This window comes from Acinonyx jubatus, chromosome C1 (genome assembly GCF_027475565.1).
Source record: "Acinonyx jubatus isolate Ajub_Pintada_27869175 chromosome C1, VMU_Ajub_asm_v1.0, whole genome shotgun sequence".
In the NCBI taxonomy this organism is placed as follows: domain Eukaryota; kingdom Metazoa; phylum Chordata; class Mammalia; order Carnivora; family Felidae; genus Acinonyx; species Acinonyx jubatus.
Window position 1 is genome coordinate 140,641,022 of NC_069381.1, and position 22,703 is coordinate 140,663,724.

The following is a 22,703-nucleotide window of genomic DNA, read 5'->3' on the forward strand; positions in this document are numbered from 1 at the left end:
ATCTACCTGATTAGACACCTTACCATTCATGTGTATCATTGGAAGCATGGAAAATGGTCTCTACTTCTGAATGAGAATTTGTTCTTATTTAACCTAATTAGTGAATGGGTTTGACATCTTCACAAACATAAAAGGCCTAAATGATGAATATATGGCTTTCTGAGAGACAGTAAGCATTAAGGAAAATGGCCCCTTAGTTACTTACAACCTGAGCAGGGTGGGAAGAACCAATGGCATTCTTTAAATAGGAAAACCGAGTCCATCAACAGCTTTTCACACCTGGGAGTTTGGCAAGCTGCATTTCCTCTTAAGGCCGATTGGGGAGTGAGACTCTGCCTTTTGGAACAGTGTTAGTGAGGAGATGCGGATCCTAGAGGATCAATATCAGGATATCTCTTCAGCTCGTTGGAATTCACGGCTAAAAAGCTGTTGAAGCTCCAGAAAAATGAAATGAATAAATCAATCAAAATTTATATTGATGTATTTCCCTAATGATAGTCTGGAATCCTGATAGTTCACCCTCCCTCTGCCAACCTTTACCTTGTTGTTTTAAAGGTTAGTGGAGGGTTTAGGTTGTTGGGTTTCCTAATGTCTAGGACTTTATGTAACACAGCTCTAGAACTTTCCAGAACTGTGACTTAATTAATAACCAAGGCTTTCTCAAATCTAAAAGAAATCACTAGGGGTGCCTGAGAGGCTCAGTCGGTTAAGTGTCGGATCTTGGTTTCGGCTCAGGTCATGATCTCATAGTTTGTGAGTTTGAGCCCTGAGTCGGGCTCCACACTGACAGTGCACAGCCTGCTTGGGATTCTCTCTCCTCTTTCTGCCCCTCTCCTGCTCGTGAGCTCATTCACTCTCTCTCAAAATAAATAAACTTTAAAAAAAAAAAAATCTAAAATCACTAGAATGGAGAGGGATCTGGTATGGGCTTTCTCAGTGTGTATGTCTTTTAAGCCTGACTGGGTTCTAATCTATGAGAAAATTTGGGTGCGAATAGGTTTATAACCAACAGATGGTTGACAGACATAGCCATCAGCCTTCCAGGCTTGTGATTCTAACAAAACTGTCTTCTGTGGGCACAAGCCTAGAAAATGTGTGATCCACAAAAACATACTTGTGTGTGTATATTAGCTACCTTCATTCTGAGTTATAAGTTCTTGTTTTTGTTATTTTGATTATCTGGCACTTTTGGTTCCCCTGGTAATGGTTTCTGGAGGATTAAATTGTGCTGTGTTGCCCCAAATCTGACTCTGGATTCACTAAATAACTCATCTGAATTTTCTCTCTCATGTTCTGTCCAGCCTGGAGGAAGTCTGTCTGCTTTCTCTTTTGCACAGTCGGGAGACAGAATGTTGACCTCTGAAGCAATGCTGGGTTTACTTTATTGGAGCTAACCTGGTGTTAATAAAAGCAGAGCCATGATTCAGACAGTGCTGACTTAGTGGGAGCAGGACAACTTGGGTGGGGGAATCTCTGAAGATAACATGTTATGGGCAACACCCAGAGGGAAATGGACAAACCATGATAAAGATCATGGGATATTTCTGTCCCACCAGGAAATGAGAGTGAGAAGTAAATTGTCCTCTCAAATAAACTTAGATTGAGAAATCTGTCTGATTTTCATTCCACAATATGACTTTTATCAAAATGAAAAACAAGACTGGCCCTTGACTGGGGGGTAAATGTATTATTCTTCTGTTACCCTCCTTATTTCTGCTTAGGCCCCCAGCACCTGATTTATTAAATGCTCTCCACTGTCTCCCCAAAACCTTCCCTCAGAAACTACCCCAGACTTGTTTGACTAACAGATAAACACCTGTTAACTACTTCAACTAGATCCCCTGCCTTCCACCATACCCAGGGCCTTAGCAAGGGCTGCAAAACAGAGATCAAATTTGGATGCGTTGGTCAGCGGGCAGACACTACTCAGATTTAGCCTACAGTGGTGAGGCAGGCCGATGTTGCAAGGACTGCCAGTTTTTCAGAAGATGGCAGTTTGGATGGTTACATAAAATCTTCCGTGTCTTTGGTGACATCTCACAGTTTTAAGAATTTTGTGGACAGTATACATGACTCCTTAGGCGCTTGGTGCCCCTCGAATCAAACCATGTAGGTCAGTACTTTCTAAACAGAGGTGCATGATGCGATAATACGCTTTCCTAACGTTACATGGATTTAGCTTAGGGGTTACCTTTTTACTAGGAGATTTTTGTCCTTACTCTATTATTGGTGTAAGAATGTATTTGCTGTTATGAAATAACCTGTTAGGGAGCAGGGTGGTGAGGAGGAAGGTGGCTTTTGCCATATTCAGTTGAACTTGAAGGGTGACCTTCCTAAAAGATAAGTGAGAAACTAGATCCCCAGTATTTCTAAAAGACATGTCTTAAAAGTTAAAAGCATGATTTCTTGTGAGCCGATATCGAGTGCTCCAGGTGGGTCGATGGAAATGTAATGAGGGCTCCATTCATTTAAGAATTACCTTGAATGAGCAGCCAGCACAGAGGCCGCAACCCAAACAGCCAGCTTGCCTGGTGCCTGAGAAGTGAGATTCCTTAGACTGTCCAGGGTTTTGAGTGAGAAGGTTTAAGGACTTATTTACGCAGAAATGGGCAAAGGGCCTGATGGTGTTCCTGGATTTAACAAGTCAGATATTCATTTTCACTCCGCAGAAATTTGTGTAGTGCCCTCCACCCTTCTCCTTTTTGAGAAACTAATTGGCAAGACTCCTTCATCCGGAAGGATGACTTCTGTATGGGTCTCGTGAATGTGCATCCTGTACTGTTTCTCTGATGGAGTCCTATGCACCCTGGAATTTAGATAATGACAACAAAGTATGGCATACACTTTGAATGTCATCCAAATGTTTTTCTAGTTCATTTAAATTTTGTAATGTAACGTAGTTTCCTGAAAGAGAAACTGGTAACCGAGTGTGTGGTAACAAGTATGGAAAGAAACATACGTCTAGTAATAGTTTTCCCTATTGCACCCCACCATTTAAAAGTAGACCTGAGGAGGGGTGCCTGGGTGGCTCTGTTGGTTAAGCGTCCAACTTCAGCTCAGGTCATGATCCTGCCATCTGTGAGTTTGAGCCCTGCGTTGGGCTCTGTGCTGACAGCTCAGAGCCTGGAGCCTGCTTTGGATTCTGTGTCTCCCTCTCTCTCTGCCCCTCCCTCACTCATGCTCTGTCTCTCAAAAATGAATAAATGTTAAAAAAAAAAAAAATTAGGAACAGTAGACCCGAGGAACTGTAAAATCAGCAAAGGCAAGAAAATATTGGTGCCTTAACTTTTTACCCCTTTTTGCCCCATACTAGACTATGAGGTAATGTTTTCCTATGAAGGTGAATATTTGAATTGTTTCCCAGGTTTGGGGGAATGTGGCAGTAGTGAGAATTTTGTTTGTCGCATATGCTTATCTGATTCTCATTCTGTACTCCAAAATGGGATGGATTGTTTTATCCTTGGAGCGCCCACTTGGACACAGCTCTACTGGAAACCTTAGTAGTGAAAACAGTTATTATTTATTGAATATTTTTTAATGGGCCACACACTATGCTTTGTGATTCACAGATTATAACAGTTATTTTTCATAATGGCCCTATGAGTAGAGATAAAGGAGATGATGGTCTCCAAAGACAGGAGGAGACAACTTCCTTTATTTTACCCTGAGGAGAGTGGAAAAGGAGGCACAGATGTGTGTGGTAGGCTCGTCAGTTTCGTAGCAGGAAGTGGAGAGAGTCTGGTTGAAGGGTGTTCATTTCCTTTGTGAGGTAAAGGGGCTCCATTGAAGCAAGGGTGAAGAGACAGGATGGACATTGGAGGTTTGAAGAGATTGGAAAAGGGTTGATGTAACCTGTGAGCAGCATGAGTTGACTTGAGAAATGGAGAAGGTTGTCTGAGCGGTGTCAAGGGACATTGGAGATTGGTCAACCAAAGAGAGGAAATGAGCCTGCTGGTATACTCTGTGCTCACCTGCTGACCCCGGGATGGGCGGAGCTGATGACCCAGAGTTTGTCTAGGCTTGGGGTTTGTCAAATGGCTGCCCGGAAAAGAGAGCTGGTGAGTGGGGCAAGAGACATCAGTGGGTTGCCAAGGACATTACTTACTGGGGCCATAGATTGTAGGTTGCAAAAGGAGGGAACTGCAGATAGGAATGAACTGATGGGAGTTCTTTACTAAGGATCAGACCTATTTGGGGAAGGTGGTGTAGCGCAGAAGGAAAAATCATTAAAATAGGAGCCAAGATGTTTCCTTGCCACGGAGTGTTTACCCTTGCTTCTGACAGGTGACCCGCTGGCACACTTTTCACTGTGAGGAATGATTTGTGCATGTGTGATTTGTAGTTCGCTCCCCACTGGCTCCTCCTACCCTCTGCAGAATGACTTATTAAAAATCTGTCCAGTCTGTCTCCCCATATGTTTCTCATTTTATGTTTTTTTTTTCCCCAAGTACACACTCGTGCTCAGAATCATGAGAAACAAGTCAATGGGCTATTTACTGAATTGTAAGCCTCTCTCTTATGCGCTAAGGCACCTTTTTATCGGTTGATCTCAAGCATTATGTATATAAGGATTCCTCCAGAGATTTTGAGAGATATGGATTCCTGGGCTGGAATCCCACAGTCCCTGAGACAGTACCACGGGGCTGGAGCCTAGGAATAGGCATACTGGATATTAATTCTCCAGCGACTCTTGGAGAAATGTTGCTGTCATTCTCTTTCACCTTCATCTTCAGTCCTACGTGTAGGAAGTACTCAAGTGTCTGAAAGCAAGGGCGAAACCACTGAATTAATTTGTCTGGAAACGCTATTGTATTTGAAGCACAGTTGTTTGGAAATTGAGTGAACATATCACGTGGTATTTCCCTTTATTTAGCTGAAATTATTTGTATTATTTCTGTCTTGGATGTTGTGGGAAGTCAGTGATGAATATGCTCATTCTTTAGCAGTCTGTGTTTTACTAAGCCAAAAGTTTTTTTTTTTTTTTTTTAAACCTTAACGCATGGGAGGTTTTTTGGCGGGGGGGGGGGGGAGAAAACTTTGCAATTTTGATTTTTAATGAACAGGAGACAGTGTGAAAACTATCCAGTCACTGAGATTCTTGGGGAAAAAAATACAGTGCTGGTATATAAGTAGGGGGTTTTCGTTTTTGTTTTGTATGAGCTTCTTGGGAAGAAAATATAGTGTTGGTATAGAAGGTTTTTTTTTTTTTTTTTTAAGGATTTGCCTTAAGGCAAGTTGGAAGACTATAAGAAAAAAATGGTAGAATTAGTGAAAAGATCCAATTGTAGCTATTTTTAAATGAAATATGACATATGAGAAACTTTTGAACAAATGAGAATTTAGAGTTCATGAATTGATATTTTTTGTGATGTTTTCTTCTAAGAGAAGCCTAGTTATTAGCTTACTATTATAATTATTAACAAAACATGCATGTAGTATGCAAGGTACAGAGCTAACTCATCAGTCGTTTTGGCTGCTAGACCTGCTGATTCACTGCATCATTGATTACAGAGTCACAGGCCTGCAGGATTAAGAGAATATTTGGCATTAACTGGTCCCAGCCTGGTCTTTGAGTTCCTGCTATTAAGGTTTTCAAAAACAGAAATCAAGTATTAAAATTTTTATTTCTTGCTTAGCTCCAAATAGACATTCAAACCTTAATTTGTTCGGCATGTAGTTGCCCTTTAAGTGAGGGTGGCTGTATAATTATCCTAATTGGAGTACTTTTGAGAATGAAAGAAGATGCTTTTCATAATGATGCCAGGACATCAGGCATTTAGAATAATAACTCTATCCTAAATCACCAAGGTCTGTCCAATGGTTTTGAAACTCTGTAGTTAGCCTGAAAGCTTTCTTTAGAAATTACAAGGCAAAAGATTTATTTAGACTGAAGTTTATTCATCAAGGTGGCTAGGATGCTAGCCATTATGTGACACTTGGTTTATACATGGAACCTCCAGGGAAATCTTTCCTTGTTTCTTTTTTTTTAAGGATAAAATTTCATTTGTCTACTTGAAAAATACACCTGTTTTTCTCAAACAGCCTCCTCTAATTCTTTAATTACTCATATATGGCTGAAGATGAAAGGTTAAAATGATTTGTAAAGGTCCTTTTGTTTTAGAACACGTCCAGAAACCAGTAGGATCAGGGGTGATGGGTGGGCAAGGTGCACATATAATCTAGCTGAGAGGTTTCCATACTTTTCTCCCTTGGTAGTGCCCTTAGAATCTCAGTAGTTTTACACGGTGGCCTGAGGCCAAAAGGAATATCTAACTGCTCTAGTTAAATTTTCATGCGCAAACAACTTAAGTATTTACATCCTAATAACTTGGTGGCTATTTGAGAAAAACACTACATGTAAATTGAAAGAACAGTACTTCCATTGTATTCTTTAAAAGAAATCACAATTATATGTAAATATGTGTGCACCTGTTGGGCACTGCATACGTTCTCAGACTTTGCATTCAGATGGAATACCCCCAGCCTCATTTCCTGTTTGATTTTCATTTTCTCCTCTTACTCTACCGTAGCAACTGCTGAAAAATCACCTTTGCAAAAGTAAGCTTTCCTGGAAAGGAATGTAATGTGACTTAGTGTAAAAACAGTGAAGTCCTTCAGGGTAGGGGTTTGGGTGGTATCAGTAGACTTAGAGTTTCTGTTGTTTCCTTCAGAAATGTAAAGTAATTCTACACTTTACCTGTGAGTTCACTGTAGTGTGTTGGGATGCCTTGGCACTCTGTTTGGGAACCACAAACGTAGATGTTTGTTAAGTTCATCCTTTGGCCTATTGCTAAATATGCGTTGTATTTATAGGACAGAAAATCTTAGGTAAGTATGTGTTTGAGAGTCTCAAAGGAACTATGTTGTAGAAGTTGAGATGCTCCTTTCACCCCTTCCCCTTCTTGAGGTGGTTGTATTGGATTCTGGTACTCAGTAGCTAAAGTTTATTGAAGCCTTATTATGTCACGAGCTCAATGCAGGACATTGCAGTGTTCACTCCCTTATTTTTAGTGGCCTTACTGTATAAAGCCTCTTTTATCAGGCTCGTCTGGAAATCCTCCTGGAGTAGCTTGTGGCCTCCTTTTAGGTGAGGAACATGAAGTTCAAAAAGTTAAGTGACTTGCTAGTGAACCTACATACAGCAAGTAGTTGTAGTTCTGTGATATAAACTCAAGTTGTTGTTTCTACTCTGAAGACTAGAATTTTGGTCCCCAGCCACTGACTTTGCTGGAGACCCCACACCACCATCTTTGTGTCTCCCGTAAAAGAGGTACGTGTTTCACGGTGACCCTACTTTACCTTTCAAGGAGGTTCCTTTTGTCCTCATTTTCAGGTGAAGGTAATGAGACTCAGAGAAATTTAGTTACTTGCCAAAATGAACGGCTAGTAACTGGAATTTGAGCCCAGGCCTCGGTGATTCCAACCACAGAGCTTATCATTGTAGTTTATAGGGATGACCAGAAGACCTTGTAAAATCCTGGCGTTCTTTGAGAGTCATGTAAAAAAGATTGTTATGATAATATAGCTTTTGTGTTAATGTATTTTGATAAATCCCATTCATTTGAAAATCATGCATGGTATGTGTGGCACCTCTTTATTAAACAGTGTCTCCATTGCCCAATCATGTGTAATAACAGAGAATATATTGTGCTTACCATTTATAAATATATGTATAGAAGAGAGAAGGGGGGAATGAATGGGCCTGTTTGTCAGCAGACCAGCTGCCACACATGGAACATTGCCGCAGTTCTAAGCCAAGACCCCCAAGATAGGGAAGTGTGGGGGACTGGATTTCAGGATCAGGTTTTAAAGATTCATTTAAGAAGTAGAGTAAATACTGGGGCACCTGGGTGGCCCAGTCGGTTGAGCGGCCGACTTCGGCTCAGGTCATGATCTCGCCGTCCGTGAGTTCGAGCCCCGCGTCCGGCTCTGTGCTGATAGCTCGGAGCCTGGAGCCTGTTTTGGATTCTGTGTCTCCCTCTCTCTGACCCTCCCCCGTTCATGCTCTGTCTCTCTCTGTCTCAAAAATAAATAAACGTTAAAAAAAAAATTAAAAAAAAAAAGAAGTAGAGTAAGTACTAGATAGTAAGTACTAGGTAGTTTAAGGAGAAAACTTTAATATCCAACAGTGGTTCATTTATATGTGGAGTTGAATTACTCTCTAGAACAAGACGGTTCCAAATCAGGGGCACACTTGAAGCTGGCAAACTCTTTGGATGGAGGTTACTGGATAAATTGTATTGCATAATCCCTCAGGTCCTTAGGACTTGAACTTGAGGTTTCATATGCAGTAGGATAAATGGATTCATGTGAGTTGGGTTTGGTGTATTTCTTGAGTGAGGAGAGTGGAGTTGTTTAAGGATACAGAGATTAAATGGACACTTTTTGTGTTTTGGCGTTTTCCCCAACACTTAGAGCTCTCTTGGAGAAGCATAACAGTGCTTTGTAGGAAACAGAAAAGTGTTTACATCCAGAACATACTGAGTGGGTGTACTGAGTTCAGTAGCCCAGGGTCATGTCCCCCAGGCCTACTGTTGTGGTTTAGTCAGCTGGGAAGCACAGGGAATCCATATAGTTAGATTCCATATCCCCTTCTCCCAGCCATTTGTCCATCTTGCTCTTGTTTGCCTGCTTTGTTGCTCCTTTTTCCTGTATACAGCTATGTCTAACACTTAAGATTGAATGTAGTACACACCCTGGGGCCTGCTTCCCAGAAATTTGTTGTTTGTAAACGGAGGTGTTTGCTTTCCCTTCAAGGTGCTTTGTTGTTTTTGCTTTGCTTGGTATATTTGCAGACCATTCATCCTCATTTTAGACTGAGACCAGATCGTATGCTTAGGGGACACCTTATACCTAGAACACATCGCTGTCGTGTGAGACTGTAAAACCAGGAATAATTCACATGATGTGGAATATGAACCTTAATATTCTCCTAGAGAGAAACAACAAAGATCAAAAACCTCTGCCCTGAAAAAGGGATATCTCTTACCAAGGTGTCCGAGGGTTCGTGTTTCTACTACACGATTTAGTTCAGTTGTTTAGTAAATCATGTTATTTAATGTCATTGTTTTGTATTGCATGTAAAAAAAAAAAAATCTTAGTTACCACATATCAAACACCAGAAGGTTTCATTTTGCTGGTATTGTATTGGTATTTACTTAAACCAGGAATGTGTATTAAGTGTCTTACCTGTCTGTACATGTTGTAAATATTGTGGAAGAGATCACAGTATGTCAGGGAGCTTTCCCTCACGTGAGCGAAACAGCCTACACATGTAAAATGGTGGGGCAACACACATGATCATTTGGTCCCTAACACAAGTGCTTTGGGAGATGATTTATAACAAAGGCAACTCTAAGCATCATATGTGGAAGACCCAGGCTCTAGATGGAGTTGTAGATTTTGGTGGAGAAAGATGGAGGGGGATAATAGGAGGGGCAAATATGGTATGAGCTGGAGGATGAGGGAATGTCATTCTGAACCTTTTAAATGTACCTAATTATTTATTAAAATTTTTTTAACATTTATTTATTTTTGAGAGACAGTGCAAAACAGAGCATGAGCAGGGGAGGGGCAAAGAGAGAGGGAAGACACAGAATCTGAAGCAGGCTCTAGGCTGTGAGCTGTCAGCACAGAGCCTGATGCGGGGCTCGAACCCACGGACCATGAGATCATGACCTGAGCCAAAGTCAGATGCCTAACTGACTGAGCCACCCAGGCACCCCTAAATGCTTTTTTTAAATTTTAGATGATTGAAATAGGCATTGTTAATAATATTTAATAACTACCTGAAAATATATGTTGGCTATATTAGGGCTCTTGTGACCCTAATGATTTGTTTAAAAGAATACAGATCCAGCAATTGCACTATTAGGTATTTACCCAAAGGAAATAAAAATACGGATTCGCAGGGGTACTTGCACCCCAATGTTTATGGCAGCATTACCAACAATAGCCAAACTATGGAGAGAGCCCAAATGTCCATTGACTGATGAATGGATAAAGAAGATGTGGGGTGTGTGTCTGTGTGTGTGTGTGTGTGTGTGTGTGTGTGTGTGTGTGTGTAAAAGGTAATATTACTCAGCCATCAAAAAGAATGAAATCTTGCCATTTGCAATGACATGGATGAAACTAGACTTTATTATGCTAAGTGAAATAAATCAATCGGAGAAAGAAAGGGAAAGTGGGGAGGGGACAGGAGAAGAGATGGTAACAAACCACAAGAGACCCTTAATGATAGAGAACAAACCACGGAGGGAGGTGGGTGAGAGATGGGCTAGATGAGTGATGGATACTAAGGAGGGTGCTTATTTTGATGAGCATTGGTTGATGTATATACATGATGAATCACTGAATTCTATTCCTGAAACCAGGATCGCACTGTATGTTAACTAAAATTTAAATAAAAAAAAGGAAAAACAGCAAACTAATAAAAAAGAATACAAAAGACATAGTGGGGGGTATATCTTTATCAAAATATAGCTTGTGTGGTTGAGCTGATTCAGCACATAATTATTGTGCACCACCTGAATGTTGGGCCCCTTACGAGGGGCTATAAAGAGGACTTCCCTCTGGGGACTCTGCAGTGTGGTAAGGACAGAAAGATAAATCAGTAAAAGAGAATAAGACCAGTGGTCCCTCAAGAGTTTGAGGTTGTTCAATAATTCTTTTTTTTGGTTGTTGAATAATTTTATTCTCAATGTCAGTTATTTTGGGAATTTTTCAGTTTTTGTAACATCTTAAGCAGTTAAGTGCTTTAAAAAAATTAAATATAAAAGTGTCACATTAAACCCCATGTGTGAACTAACTTGAGGTTGTTTGTTACCACAAAAATACCAGAGGCTCAAAATAGCATTTTTTTCTTAATTTAAAATCAGAAAAATATTTTAGCAATAAGGGCATTCAAATAATAATGCAAAACAATAAAATAAAGGGTATTTTTGCACACATTATTTTAATTATGTATTAAAGTCTTCAAGGTTTTATGTTCTTTTTCAACTTAATAGGCTTGTTTTTGTTGTTTTGTTTTGTTTTTTACAGGTTTTTAAAACTGATAGTAAGAGGTACCTCATTTGGTGCTTTTTTATACCAGGATGTTATATACATAGAGACAGAAATTGACTTGATGTTTTTCCCCACAACTGTGTAGACAAAAGGCTAAGTAGTAGACTAATTGGAGAGAAAACCAGGAGCAGAACCATGAGGACATGTTGTGTGTCAGAAGGCTGCCATCCAAGGACTCTATCTTCCTGCCTGGCTTGACTGGGCCTGTCTGTAGATGCTGTGGGTCTCCTGGAACAAAGTCCATCAAGATCGATAAGCGTATGTGCAGTGAAAGCTAGGGTTTGCCATTGTCAGTGTGTTAGTATGGGTAGTGTAGAGTTTTATTTCATACCGTGTCTTCATATGAACTAGTAGGTTTATTTTTAGATTTTTCAGTAATTTAATCTTAGGATATTGCCTCGTTCCCCAAGGTTTTCTATTTCCTACTATAATTAAGTTCTGGCTTTTATCAATTTGAAACACAGCATATGAAATGGAAATCATGCCCTTCCTGACCATTGGCAGTGGGAAGCAGATATGAAAATTTTGGAATTTGTTGTGGAAAGAGGGAAGCCATACATTGGGGGAGCGAAAGCATTGTCAGCCAAAGTATTAGTTTTCTGTTGTTTCTGTAACAAATTACTATGAATTTAGTCACTTAAAACAACTCAGTTTATATTATGGTTGTGAAGGTTAGAAGTCTGACAAGGGTGTTAGTGAAAACCTAGTCCTTCAGCAGGGTTCCACTTCTAGAAGGTCTAGGGGAGAATCCATTTCTTTGCCTCTATCAGCTTCTAGAGGCTGCCTGCTCTCCTTGGTTTGTGGCCTCTTTCTTCCATCTTCAAAGCCAGCCTTGGCTGGTGAAATTCTTCTCACATTGTGTCACTCTGATTTCTTCCCTCTGACTCTCTCTTGCCTTATTCATCTGTTTTTTTTTTCTTTAAACTATTTTTTCTTATTGTGCTAAAATATCCATAACATGAAGCTTATCATTTTAATCATTTTTAAAAATATTTATTCATTTACTTAGAGGGACAGAGAGAGCAGGCAAGGAGCAGAGAGAGAGGGAGAGGGAGAGAATCCCAAGCAGGCTCTGCACTATCAGCACGAGGCCTGACATGGGGATTGATCCCACGAACCATGAGATCATCACCTGAGCCAAAACCAAGAGTCGGATGTTTAACCGACCGAGCCACGCACATGCCCCTCATTTTAACCATTTTTAAATGTATAATTCCAGTAGCAATAAGAAAATTCACAATGTCATATGATAACCACTACCTTTTTCCAAAATTCTTTATCACCTCATATATCTGTGCCTATTAGGCAATATTCCCCATTCTGCATTTTCCCCAGCCATGTAACTTCTAATCTATTTTTTGTCTTTATGGTTTAGCCTTTTCTAGATATTTCATATGGGTAGAGTCAGATAATATTTGCCCTTAAGTCACTGGCCTCTTTCACCCAAGCATGTTTTCAAGGTTCAATCATGTTTAGTGTGTATCAGAACTTCATTTGTTTTTATGGCTGAATAATATTGTTGCATGTATATAACAAATATTGTTTATCCATTCACATTTTGATGGACATTTGTATTGTCTCTAATTTCAGTTTTTGTAAATTACGCTGTCATAAATCCTGGTGTACAGGTATCTGGTTAGTCTGTTTTTTATTCTTTTGAGTATATAACTAGGAGTGAAATTGTGGGATCAGCCGTTAATTCTGTTTAAATTTTTTGAGAATTACCACAATGTTTTCATGGTGGCTGCACTATTTTACATTTCCAACAGTGATGTACAAAGATTCAAATTTCTTTACATCATCAACAAATATTTTCCATTTTAAAAATTCTTTTTCTACTGTAAAGACTTGTGATTACATTGGTTGGTTTAGGTGGTATAGGATAATCTCCCAATCTCAACATCCTTTTTTTTTTTTTTTTTTTTTAAATTTATCTGATTTTTGAGAGAGTGTGTTGTGCATGCAAGTGGGGGAAGGGCAGAGAGCAAGAATCCCAAGCAGGCGCTGCACTGGCACCACGGAGCCTGATGTAGGGATTAAGATCACAAATTGTGAGATCATGACCTGAGCTAAAGTCAAGAGTCGGTCGCTGAACAAACTGAGCCATCCAGGCGTTGCCCCGCCCATCTCAACACTTAAAAAAACAATTTTTTAAAAATGTTCATTTATTTTTGAGAGAGAGAGAGACAGAGCATGAGCAGTGGAGGGGCAGAGGGAGAGAGAGGAAGACACAGAATCAGAAGCTAGCTCTAGGCTCTGAGCTGTCAGCACAGAGCCCGATGCAGGACCTGAACTCACAACCTGTGAGATTGTGACCTGAGCTTAACTGAGACGCTTCACTAACTGAGCCACCCAGGTGCCCTCACCCCCCCGCCCCGCCCCATCTCAACATTCTTAACTTAGTCACGTCTAAGGTATCCTCTTTATGTGTAAGGAAACATTCATAGGTTCTTGGGATTAGCTTGAGGACATCTTTGGGAGCCATTATTCTGCCTATGACAGCAAGTCTGTCCTAGAAGTCACAGCTGTGTACAAATGAGGAGCTATAGATTTCAGGCTGTAGTTTTTGGTCCTGGTTGTGGTAGAAATCTTCATTTTTAAGTCAACAGCATAATTTTTCACATGCTGTCTCAGAAGGTGTGATGTTAGTGGAACGTAAACTTGAATTATTTTCTTCCTTTGATGATACTCATCCTAAGATTGAAGAATTTGAGCCAGTAAGTTGGGCTAACCATGAATATGGAACCAGGTTCAGTAGTCTTTTCCAGAGTAATTGGGAAGGGGAGAAGGAGACTAACAGTGACCCTAATGATCTATGAAGGGAAATTAAGGCATGTTGCTGGGAAAGTGTTGGGAGAGAATGAGGCCAGGGCATCAGAGGAATTGGACAGGATGAAAAAATAAGCTTGTTTCATGTCAGCAGGTGATAGAGATCACATTCTTAGGGCTTGATTGTAGTGGAATCTGGCTATCTAATGTGTTATAATTAGAGCTTGGTGTCTGTAATTCTCAAAATGTTTTTACTCTGAAGAATCAGATGTCATAGAAAGTTAACAACTGATCAGTGGAATATGCACCCTTTCTCTGGATTTTGATCCACTTTGGTCTGTGCCAGAAATCCCAGCACTTGAACACATTTGCCCTTATGTTGTCAAGTGGTTGCCCATGAAGTAATTTTTTAGCATCTTAAGTGTGGCCTCTTGTGTGACTCCCCCATCCCAGTATGCAAGTTTGTGCAGGTAGACATAGCTCTTGGCACAGTAGTTGGCGGACAATTGGTAAAGAACTGTTTGAATTCGAAAATATGTCTGGGACCTATCAGGCCTCAGGCTTCTAATGACAGATATGATGTGTGAAAGAAGTTGAGTATTGCTTTCCATTATTCCCTTCAAATTTGAATATGACTAGAATCTGTATTTCAGGAGTTGGCATGAAGGCCAGAGAGGAGGGATGTGTGATTTTGTTGGTATCTGTTGGGTATTGAATCACTTAAGCTGCAAAGTAGTAGTAGAGAGGTGGCCTATAGGAAAACTTGGCTTAGACTACTATAGTTCTGCCTTTCTATTCTGTAGGTAAGATGGGCTTTCCCACCTAGCTCTACCCATGTTGATGATAATGGCCTTGCAGTTAAATAGAAACACTATAAATATATATACGTGTGTGTGTGTGTATAGCAATACTTGTTTATTCCCATTTGCAAAGGGCAGTGAAAGTGTGACTAATTTAAAGCAGTAGACAATTTACATGAGGATTTGGGAAGTTTTTTGTGTTAGTGTTTACTGGTAAAAACATAATTTTCTAGAGATTCGTAATTTTGCAAATAAAATGAGTTGTTCTATGAATACAAAGCCCTGAGTCAAGGAGGAACGATGGAGACAATAGCAAGTGCTGGTACTTATTATGATAGAAGAACACCTGTGTAGTTGGGATATGACAGAGGCTTACTAAAGCAGAATAGTTATTCAAGCATTGTAGTCATATTCCTTAAACTGCTGATGATAATAAGAGTAACACTATCTAATATATATTGAGTACTTAGCATGTACAGGATTTTTTGCTAAATACTTGACCTGCATTATGTGATTTACTTTTCTAGAATATACACGTATGTGTACACACACACACACACACACACACACACACAGTAGATGTAAGTGGGCCTCCTTTCATGATAATGGAAAAAGAGAAGCAGTCACAGAGCACCTGGGAGGTGGCTCAGTAGGTCAAGCATCCGAGTCTTGATTTTAGCTCAGGTCATGATTGCGTAGTCATGGGATCGAGCCCCCAGTTGGGCTCTGCGATGAGTATGGAGCCTGCTTGAGATTCTCTCTCTCCCTCTGCCCCTCTCCCACATGTACACACACACTCTCACTCTCTCTAAAATTAAAAAACAGTAATAGTCCTATTGGCCTGGATTCCAGGTTCTAATACTGATAATAACCACTTTCATGAATGTGGACCTTGCCTTTAGTTTTTTGAGAGTGTGTGGTTACCTATAAGAGACAGAATAGGACTAAAATATTACAAGCTTCCCTTCTAGCCCCATACTTATTATAAAAATGCTGTGGAAGAGTTATTTGTATTTAGTTCAGTCCTTAGAAGAAAGCCTTCCAAGAAAACAGGTGTAACTGAAATCATGAATGGGAGGTTAGAGGTAGGTCTCATTGTTCCAGTTCCCCAGAAAGGACTGCTTTCTAGTCATATTTTATTTTGAAGATGAAACTAGATGAGGGAGCAGGCTGATTTCTCCTGTTGTAGGCTTTTCTGGCTGCAGCAAATGATATTAATACCCTCAGTGATTAAATACAAATAAAGTGGCAGTGAAAGATGTCTGACTGATGATTCCTTGTGGAGACTGTTGGGCTGACTGCCTGAGTCCTGTGCCAGGAAAGATGCTGAATGTATTTTAGCAACATCCTCTAGGCTAGGAGGATACTGAAATTTACGGTGTCAGGTAGTTGCTTGGAACTGGAAGGAAATGGTTTGGAGGTTGGCTGAATAGAGGTGCCGGCCATGTATTGAATTTGCAGCCTCCCTCTGCTGCCCTAAGATGTTGCAGTTTTAATGTGAACTCATGGGAGAATTGGTACATTACTTAGTGATGCACAGAGAAACCCTTTATCTTGAGGACCCCAAAGGCTTGCTTTTCCTAGATATTTCTTGGGCTGATGGATTCTCACTGCCTGTCAAGTAAAGTTGAAATTCTATGCTCTCATGTCGAGGACCTGGCCTTTCTAACTCACACTATCCCCTCCTTACCCTCTGGTTTATTCTGTATAGTGCACAGTCCTCTGCCTTTTCCTACATTCGTATGTCTGTTCACTCTCTCCCTTCACCTAAAGTAGTGAGAATAATATGATCTAACCTATTTAGTGTCTTCCATGTACACTTTGTGCTATATGTGTTATCCAACTTAATTTTTCTCAGACTCTATGAGGCAGGTAGTTCATTATTACCGTTGTCACCATGGCTTCTTGTGGTGATCACCACTAATTTTCAGGGAATTGAGGTTCAGTTTAACTAATGTACCCAAGATTACAGTATTAATGAGTAGTGCAGTTAAGATGAAGACCCAGGTGGCCCATCTCCAGAGGCCAAATATTAAAAACCATATTATGCCATAAAATGCCCTTCTTTACTGCCCTCCTCACACATCTAAGCCCAGTCATTTTCCTTTAACAAAACGACAAAAAGTATCAAATCAAATAAAAAAGGTTTGATTATATTATGTAACCAGTTCTGTTTTGTATTAGTGTACTCATCTTGCCTTGTGCTTCTCTGAAGCCCGAGTTTACCTCATATTTGTATCTCGACCTTTGTTTGGTTTTTATTGGGGCTTATTAAGTGTTTCCTGAGTTGCTAGAGTACCTGGCTACCTGTAGATTTGACCAACTAACCCTTTTGGGGGATTCTAGCTCATATTTTTTAAAGATATTGAAGACATGTTAAAATACCAATATTTTGGAATGTCTGGGTGGCTCAGTCAGTTAAGTGTCTGACTTGAGGTCATGATCTCACAGTTTGTGCGTTCAAGCCCCACATCAGGCTCTGCACTGACAGTGTGGAGCCTGCTTGGGATTCTCTTATCTCTCCCCTCTCTCTGCCCCTCCCTGACTTGCACTCTCTCTCTCAAAATAAATAAACTTAAAAAAATCCTAGTATATGCTCGAAAATATTAATAGCTTAAATAATGTGCATTTTCATCTTAACTTTATATGTTTATGATCAAGTCTCTGGATATTCAAGTAGAATTCTTGGATTGTTTCGTTGAGACAGGTCATGATATAGAAACACTTAAGTGTCATGGGAATGGGGTGATCATACAGACATACTCTTCTGAGTCCTGGCTTTGTCACTTATCTCCTGCAGGGAAGAGTTACTTAATCTCATTGTCCTTCAGTTTTCTTCTGTGTTAAGTGGAGAAGATAATACCTACTTGTCAGGATTATAAAGCAGATTAAATTGGCTAATGCATGCAGAGAGCCAGAGTGCCTGAGAGACCATCAGTAAATGGTACATCTTGTTGTTTTTAACCCTCAACTTTGATTCTGACCTTTTATTTTAAATGACATTTACTGGCTTCTTCAATTCGTGACTTTCATTTTCATTTGCTTTTGATTCAAATTGTGTGGCCTATGATCACCAATAATAAGTGGTAGAGTCACAGTTATAATCGAGCCAGTACAACTCCAGAGCCCAACTAATAAATCCCTGCCCCATACTGTCTCCTTCGATCCCAGTCCAGCCTGTGCTGCCCAGTCATTTATGGCAATCCATCCCAATTCCTGCCTGTTTTTTTTGTAGGAAAAGGTAATGGTTCTGGGGAGGGGGAAATGAGGAGTTATTTGCATATAGAGCTTCAGTTTTTGTAAGATGAAAGAGTTCTAGAGATCAGCACTAAATATAGTTCATACCTCTGAACTGTGGTTGGAATGTGGTTGGAAGGGCAAATTTTATATTAGGTGTATGTATGTTTTTACTGAAAATTAAAAAAAAAATAATTGTTTCTTCTTTTCAGTTCCCCTGAAACTTCTGTACCTTTTATTGCTTAAGAACGCCTGAGCTGTTTCTCCTGTGACATGCTTTTCCTTGCTTCCATAGGAGACACGGCTTGTGAAGTCCATGTTCCTTTGTTTTTCTCTATGCAGGTGGCTATGGAATAAAAGAGCTTCTGTTTTTGAATCTGGTGACTTAATACTTGGAAGTTTTAATTTAGAGATTATGAGAACAAAGGTGTATTATGGTTACATAAGATGTATTTGATAGGGCTCACTTTCACTACTGTGTGTCTGCATATCACTGTGGGTTTCTCAACATGAGCCTCAAGGATATCAGGGAAAAAGAAGGATGTTGTGCAAGTTTTTCAGTGTTCCCATGAACCTAAGATAAGAGCTGATGTCAGAAAGTTATATTCCTAGGACATGGGTTTATTAGGTTCAGAATAATTTGGGTACCTTCATTCTGTCTGTAAGTATGACTTCAGATGTATAGACTGTCATAGACTCTTTTTAACCATAATTAATGTCTCCATCGTTATTTTCCTTTGATTTCTCAAAAGGTTTTAAGATGTAAAGCCCACTTAAAAATAATATAAAATAGCAGAGTTAAGCAGAAAACCAGAATATAGATGATAAATGTAACTACAACTTGCGGTAGATAAATTGTTACAGTAGATGTTGATCTGAATTTACTGGCAATAAAAACAAAACAAAATGAAGTTCCGGTCCCATGATTTATTATGTGTGGCAGAATGCCTACAACATGATTTTTCTTTTTAGGGAATTGTCACCAGAGTTGACCTTGAAGATTTTTTTCCCCATGGATTCTTGTTTGTAGGATAATTACTAATGAGTAATAGACATTATCACTGAGGTTTTATAATGAACAGAAGCACTCTTTAGTGTATAGACTTTAATAGCTGAAGCATAAATCCTCTGTCAGTGAAGATATTTTCAGACTGAACGGTATTACTGAGTTAGGTTGCATTTCATTTATTTAGCAACCTGCCTAGTGCTTACTATTTGCTATATTTTGTGCTAGACACTGGGGATTAATGGGAGAAATTGTCCTTGAAGCACTTAGTCCAGTGGGGAATTGAGGTGGGCAAACAGATTATTATAGTGTGCGAATTGCTGTAATGGAGACATGTGTACCAGGCTGTTGGACCAGGTATGTCGTCTTGGAATTGTTGGGGGAAGGTTCTGATGATACATGGTATTTGAGCTGATTCTTAAACGTTTGCATGGTTGAAAGGAAGGAAAGCGACATGTCCGTACAGAAAAATGTTCTTGGATGCTCTAATTTATTTTAGCTAGGAACTTGTATGATTGAGAAATAATTAACAGCCACTAAACTTTTCAACTCAAATATCATATGTCTTCAGTGGATGCTTGGCGTGTACTTGAGTGCAGCAACTTCATGATTAAAATCTCTTCTATTCCTAGAGTGCAAATATTCTGGCCCATGGTCAAAGCCCAGTAAATACTGGATGGTTAGATGGATGAAAGGAAGGAGAAGAGAGTATGTCACAGATAACACAAGTATGGATGAGGTAGAGTTGTCCAAACATTTAGCTTGAAGTATAGAGTCCTGCCTTGTGCAAGGCAAAAGTAATGAGATCGTTCTAAAAAAGTTTTAAGGGCAGTTATTACCAGCTAATCACAACATCCTTGGACTCTAGCCAGGCCTCCGTGGAGTGTCTGCTTTTGAATAGAGCTGCTGCTACTTGGTCCCTGTAGAATTATTAAGATGTGCACTGTATGCCTCAGCAGTTCTGAGGACTGACCCATGGGAGAGGTTATTTCAGATGCATGGCGAATGATTACCAAGTGCAGTACTGGTTTTGATGTGTTGACGCTGAGCATCTTTTCCAGATAATAACTAGTCAGCAAGCTCAAAAACACTTATCATGACTCTTCTCATTCAGAAAGATGTAGACCTTTTTCTCGACCTTCAGAATCATGTGTTTACTTGTTGCCTGACTGTTCTTCAGGATGTGTCAGAGCTATCTCAGACCTAAAAGGGGTCACTTAGAAGTCTTCTTCTTCACCACTTCCTCTAGACCTGTGCTGCCTTTTATGGTATGTTCCTTTCATTAAATGGACAGACCATTCATCTGGTGACTCAGGGTAGAAGCATAATATTAATTTGTGACATCTTCCCTTAGCCTTTATATCTAATCAAACAATTGCAGTTAATATTTTTGACATCTATCCACCTTCCTTCATTTGAGTCATTGGCCTTGTCCAAGCCACAATCATACCTTTGAACTGTTGGCCTCTGCTTCCACTTTGGCTGTTTCTAATCAGTTCTCCACATACACATAGGATCGTCACTGTGAAACGTAACTTGCTTATATCGTCTTATGCTTATGAGTCTTCAATGGTTTGCTGTTGTACTGTCGATAAAATAAAAGGTATTTATCCTGGCCTATGTGGCTGGGCATGATACACCCTTAACTTGGCTCTCCAGCTTTATCTTCCCCTCATTCCCTCTCTTACTCTGTCTCCACTCACAATGACTGTCTTTTGGCTTTTTGATGTGCCAAGCTGCTTCCTGACTTAGTGTCTTTTCCCCATTTCCTCTCCCCAGTATGCTGTTGTCCACTCTTGACCTGGCTCAGTCCTTCTCATTTTTTGTTAAATTAATTGTTACTTTTTCCTGAGGGGTCTTTTCAGATGGACCATTCTAAAGTGCCTTATGATAATCTCTGTCAAGACTTAACAGAGTTTAAGAAGATGAGTTCATTTCATTTGTATCTCCCCCACCATGCTATGATGCTTGGTGGGGACCATATCTGTTTGGTTCCCCAGTGCACCATGCAGTACAGAGCTTGCATAAGGCTGATGCTTCAGAAACATTTGTTGAATGAAAGACTGTTCCATTAAAACAAAAGTTGATTTAGATAGAAAGGCAATAACAGGGACTCCATCTAACTCCCGTAGCAGTGTTTGCAAATTGATTCTACTTGAGTGTCTGGTAGAGTACTAACAGAAAGTCAGTTATTACCGTGTTGCCTTGCTGAAAAGAAAAGGTGCATTTTTAGTGTTTATTTTTGGGAGCCTGACAGACTCAATTTAGGTTTTGTGGTGCTCATGTAAAGCTGTACAACTAGGAGCAAGTTAACCAAGTTCTCTGAGGTCTACTTTCCCATACATAAATTGGGGAAATTTATATCTCATGAGCTTGTTGCAAAGATTTGTATGAGCTTATGTGAAGTGCTTCATACAGTGCCTGACACCTTGGAGGAGTTCAGGCCTTCTTTTTCTTATCCCCTTTATATCTCAAGAGATTAATAAGGACTCAGAAAAACTCATTTAACTTACCTCATAATCTTACTGTTCTTATTTAATGCATAATTACACCCAAGAGTATTAATGTGGGGGTCAAAATCAGTTTAGGAGGAAATAATCCATCTCTAGGGTACAAATAAGCAATGATGGACTGGTTATTTAATGGTCAATAACATTGGTTCCCCTCAGAAAGGTAGACATGGAATTCTTCTTTGTCTTGTCCCAAGGGTGGTTCTTTAACCTAGTAAAGCTGTAATTACGCATAAATACAAGTAGTTATTTTTCTTTCTAGTTCAAGGAGATATTCTATGGAGATAGGTGATAGGAAAACATTTCCCCATTTTAGATATTTCTGTGGAGAAGCCTTGGCAATACCATTGCAAACTTTGAAGTCCAAAACTCTTCTGTATATGTTATCAGCTTTGGGGGCAATTGAAAATAGTAGTATTCTGTTGGATTGGACTCAGTAGGTGGTCTACATCTACCGTTTCCTTAGGCATCCCACTCTGGATGCCAAATTGAGCTTAAAGGAAAATGCTTGACTTATATCTTCAAAATTATAAAAGTTAATTCTCTATTATTAAGTCAGAGTAACTCACCCATCCTTGCCTCTATTAAATGTATTCCACTGAATGATATGAGACAGTAACTGTGGCACGTTGAATTGCTTCTCTATAGGCCATATTTTTCAGAGAGCTAGGGGCTCTAGCATTAAAAGTTGAAGACCTTTGGATGTGTCTACTCAAATACTGACCCAGGCAAGGATCTGCATTGTTAATTTAGGGATACGTATGATTTAGAGCATTGTTATGAGGGGATACATAGACAGTTAAGACGTAAAACATTAATTGACTACTTAGCTCAATTTAGAGCATGGAAACTTTAGGGAGGCCAAAGGAGCGGATATGAATTCCTTCTGGAGCTCTCTCACTCTGCCCTGTTCTGTGGCCAAAGATCTCACCTCAGACCCAAGCCAAGTATCTTGAAAAAGTTTGTAATTGGTCATTTGGGATATTGGACTAAAAACATGTGAATGTGGGCGCAAATCCATGACCAACACTGCAAGAGGTGTGCTGTATTGACAGAAGGAGGTCTGTATGAGTTCCGATGTCTAGACATCTCCTTGAGCTCGTGGTCAGTGTCTCACTGCAAACCCAGCTTCATAACCAATATAGCTAACCCGAGAATCATGGTTGCTAATGTTAACACACGTCCTGAAGGAGTACATTCATCTCCCAGAGGTAACAAAAGCCACTTGAACTGTTTTCAGTTCTTTCTTTCTTTCTTTCTTTCTTTCTTTCTTTCTTTCTTTCTTTCTTTCTTTCCTTCCTTCCTTCCTTCCTTCCT

The 22,703-nt window shown here is 39.8% G+C and overlaps 1 protein-coding gene across 12 annotated transcripts in view; it reads left to right on the forward strand.

Moving 5' to 3' along the window:
- The window catches only part of FMNL2 (formin like 2), a 308,508-nt gene that overhangs the window by 156,478 nt on the left and 129,327 nt on the right, over positions 1-22,703 (forward strand). The gene's annotated exons all lie outside the window — the stretch shown is intronic.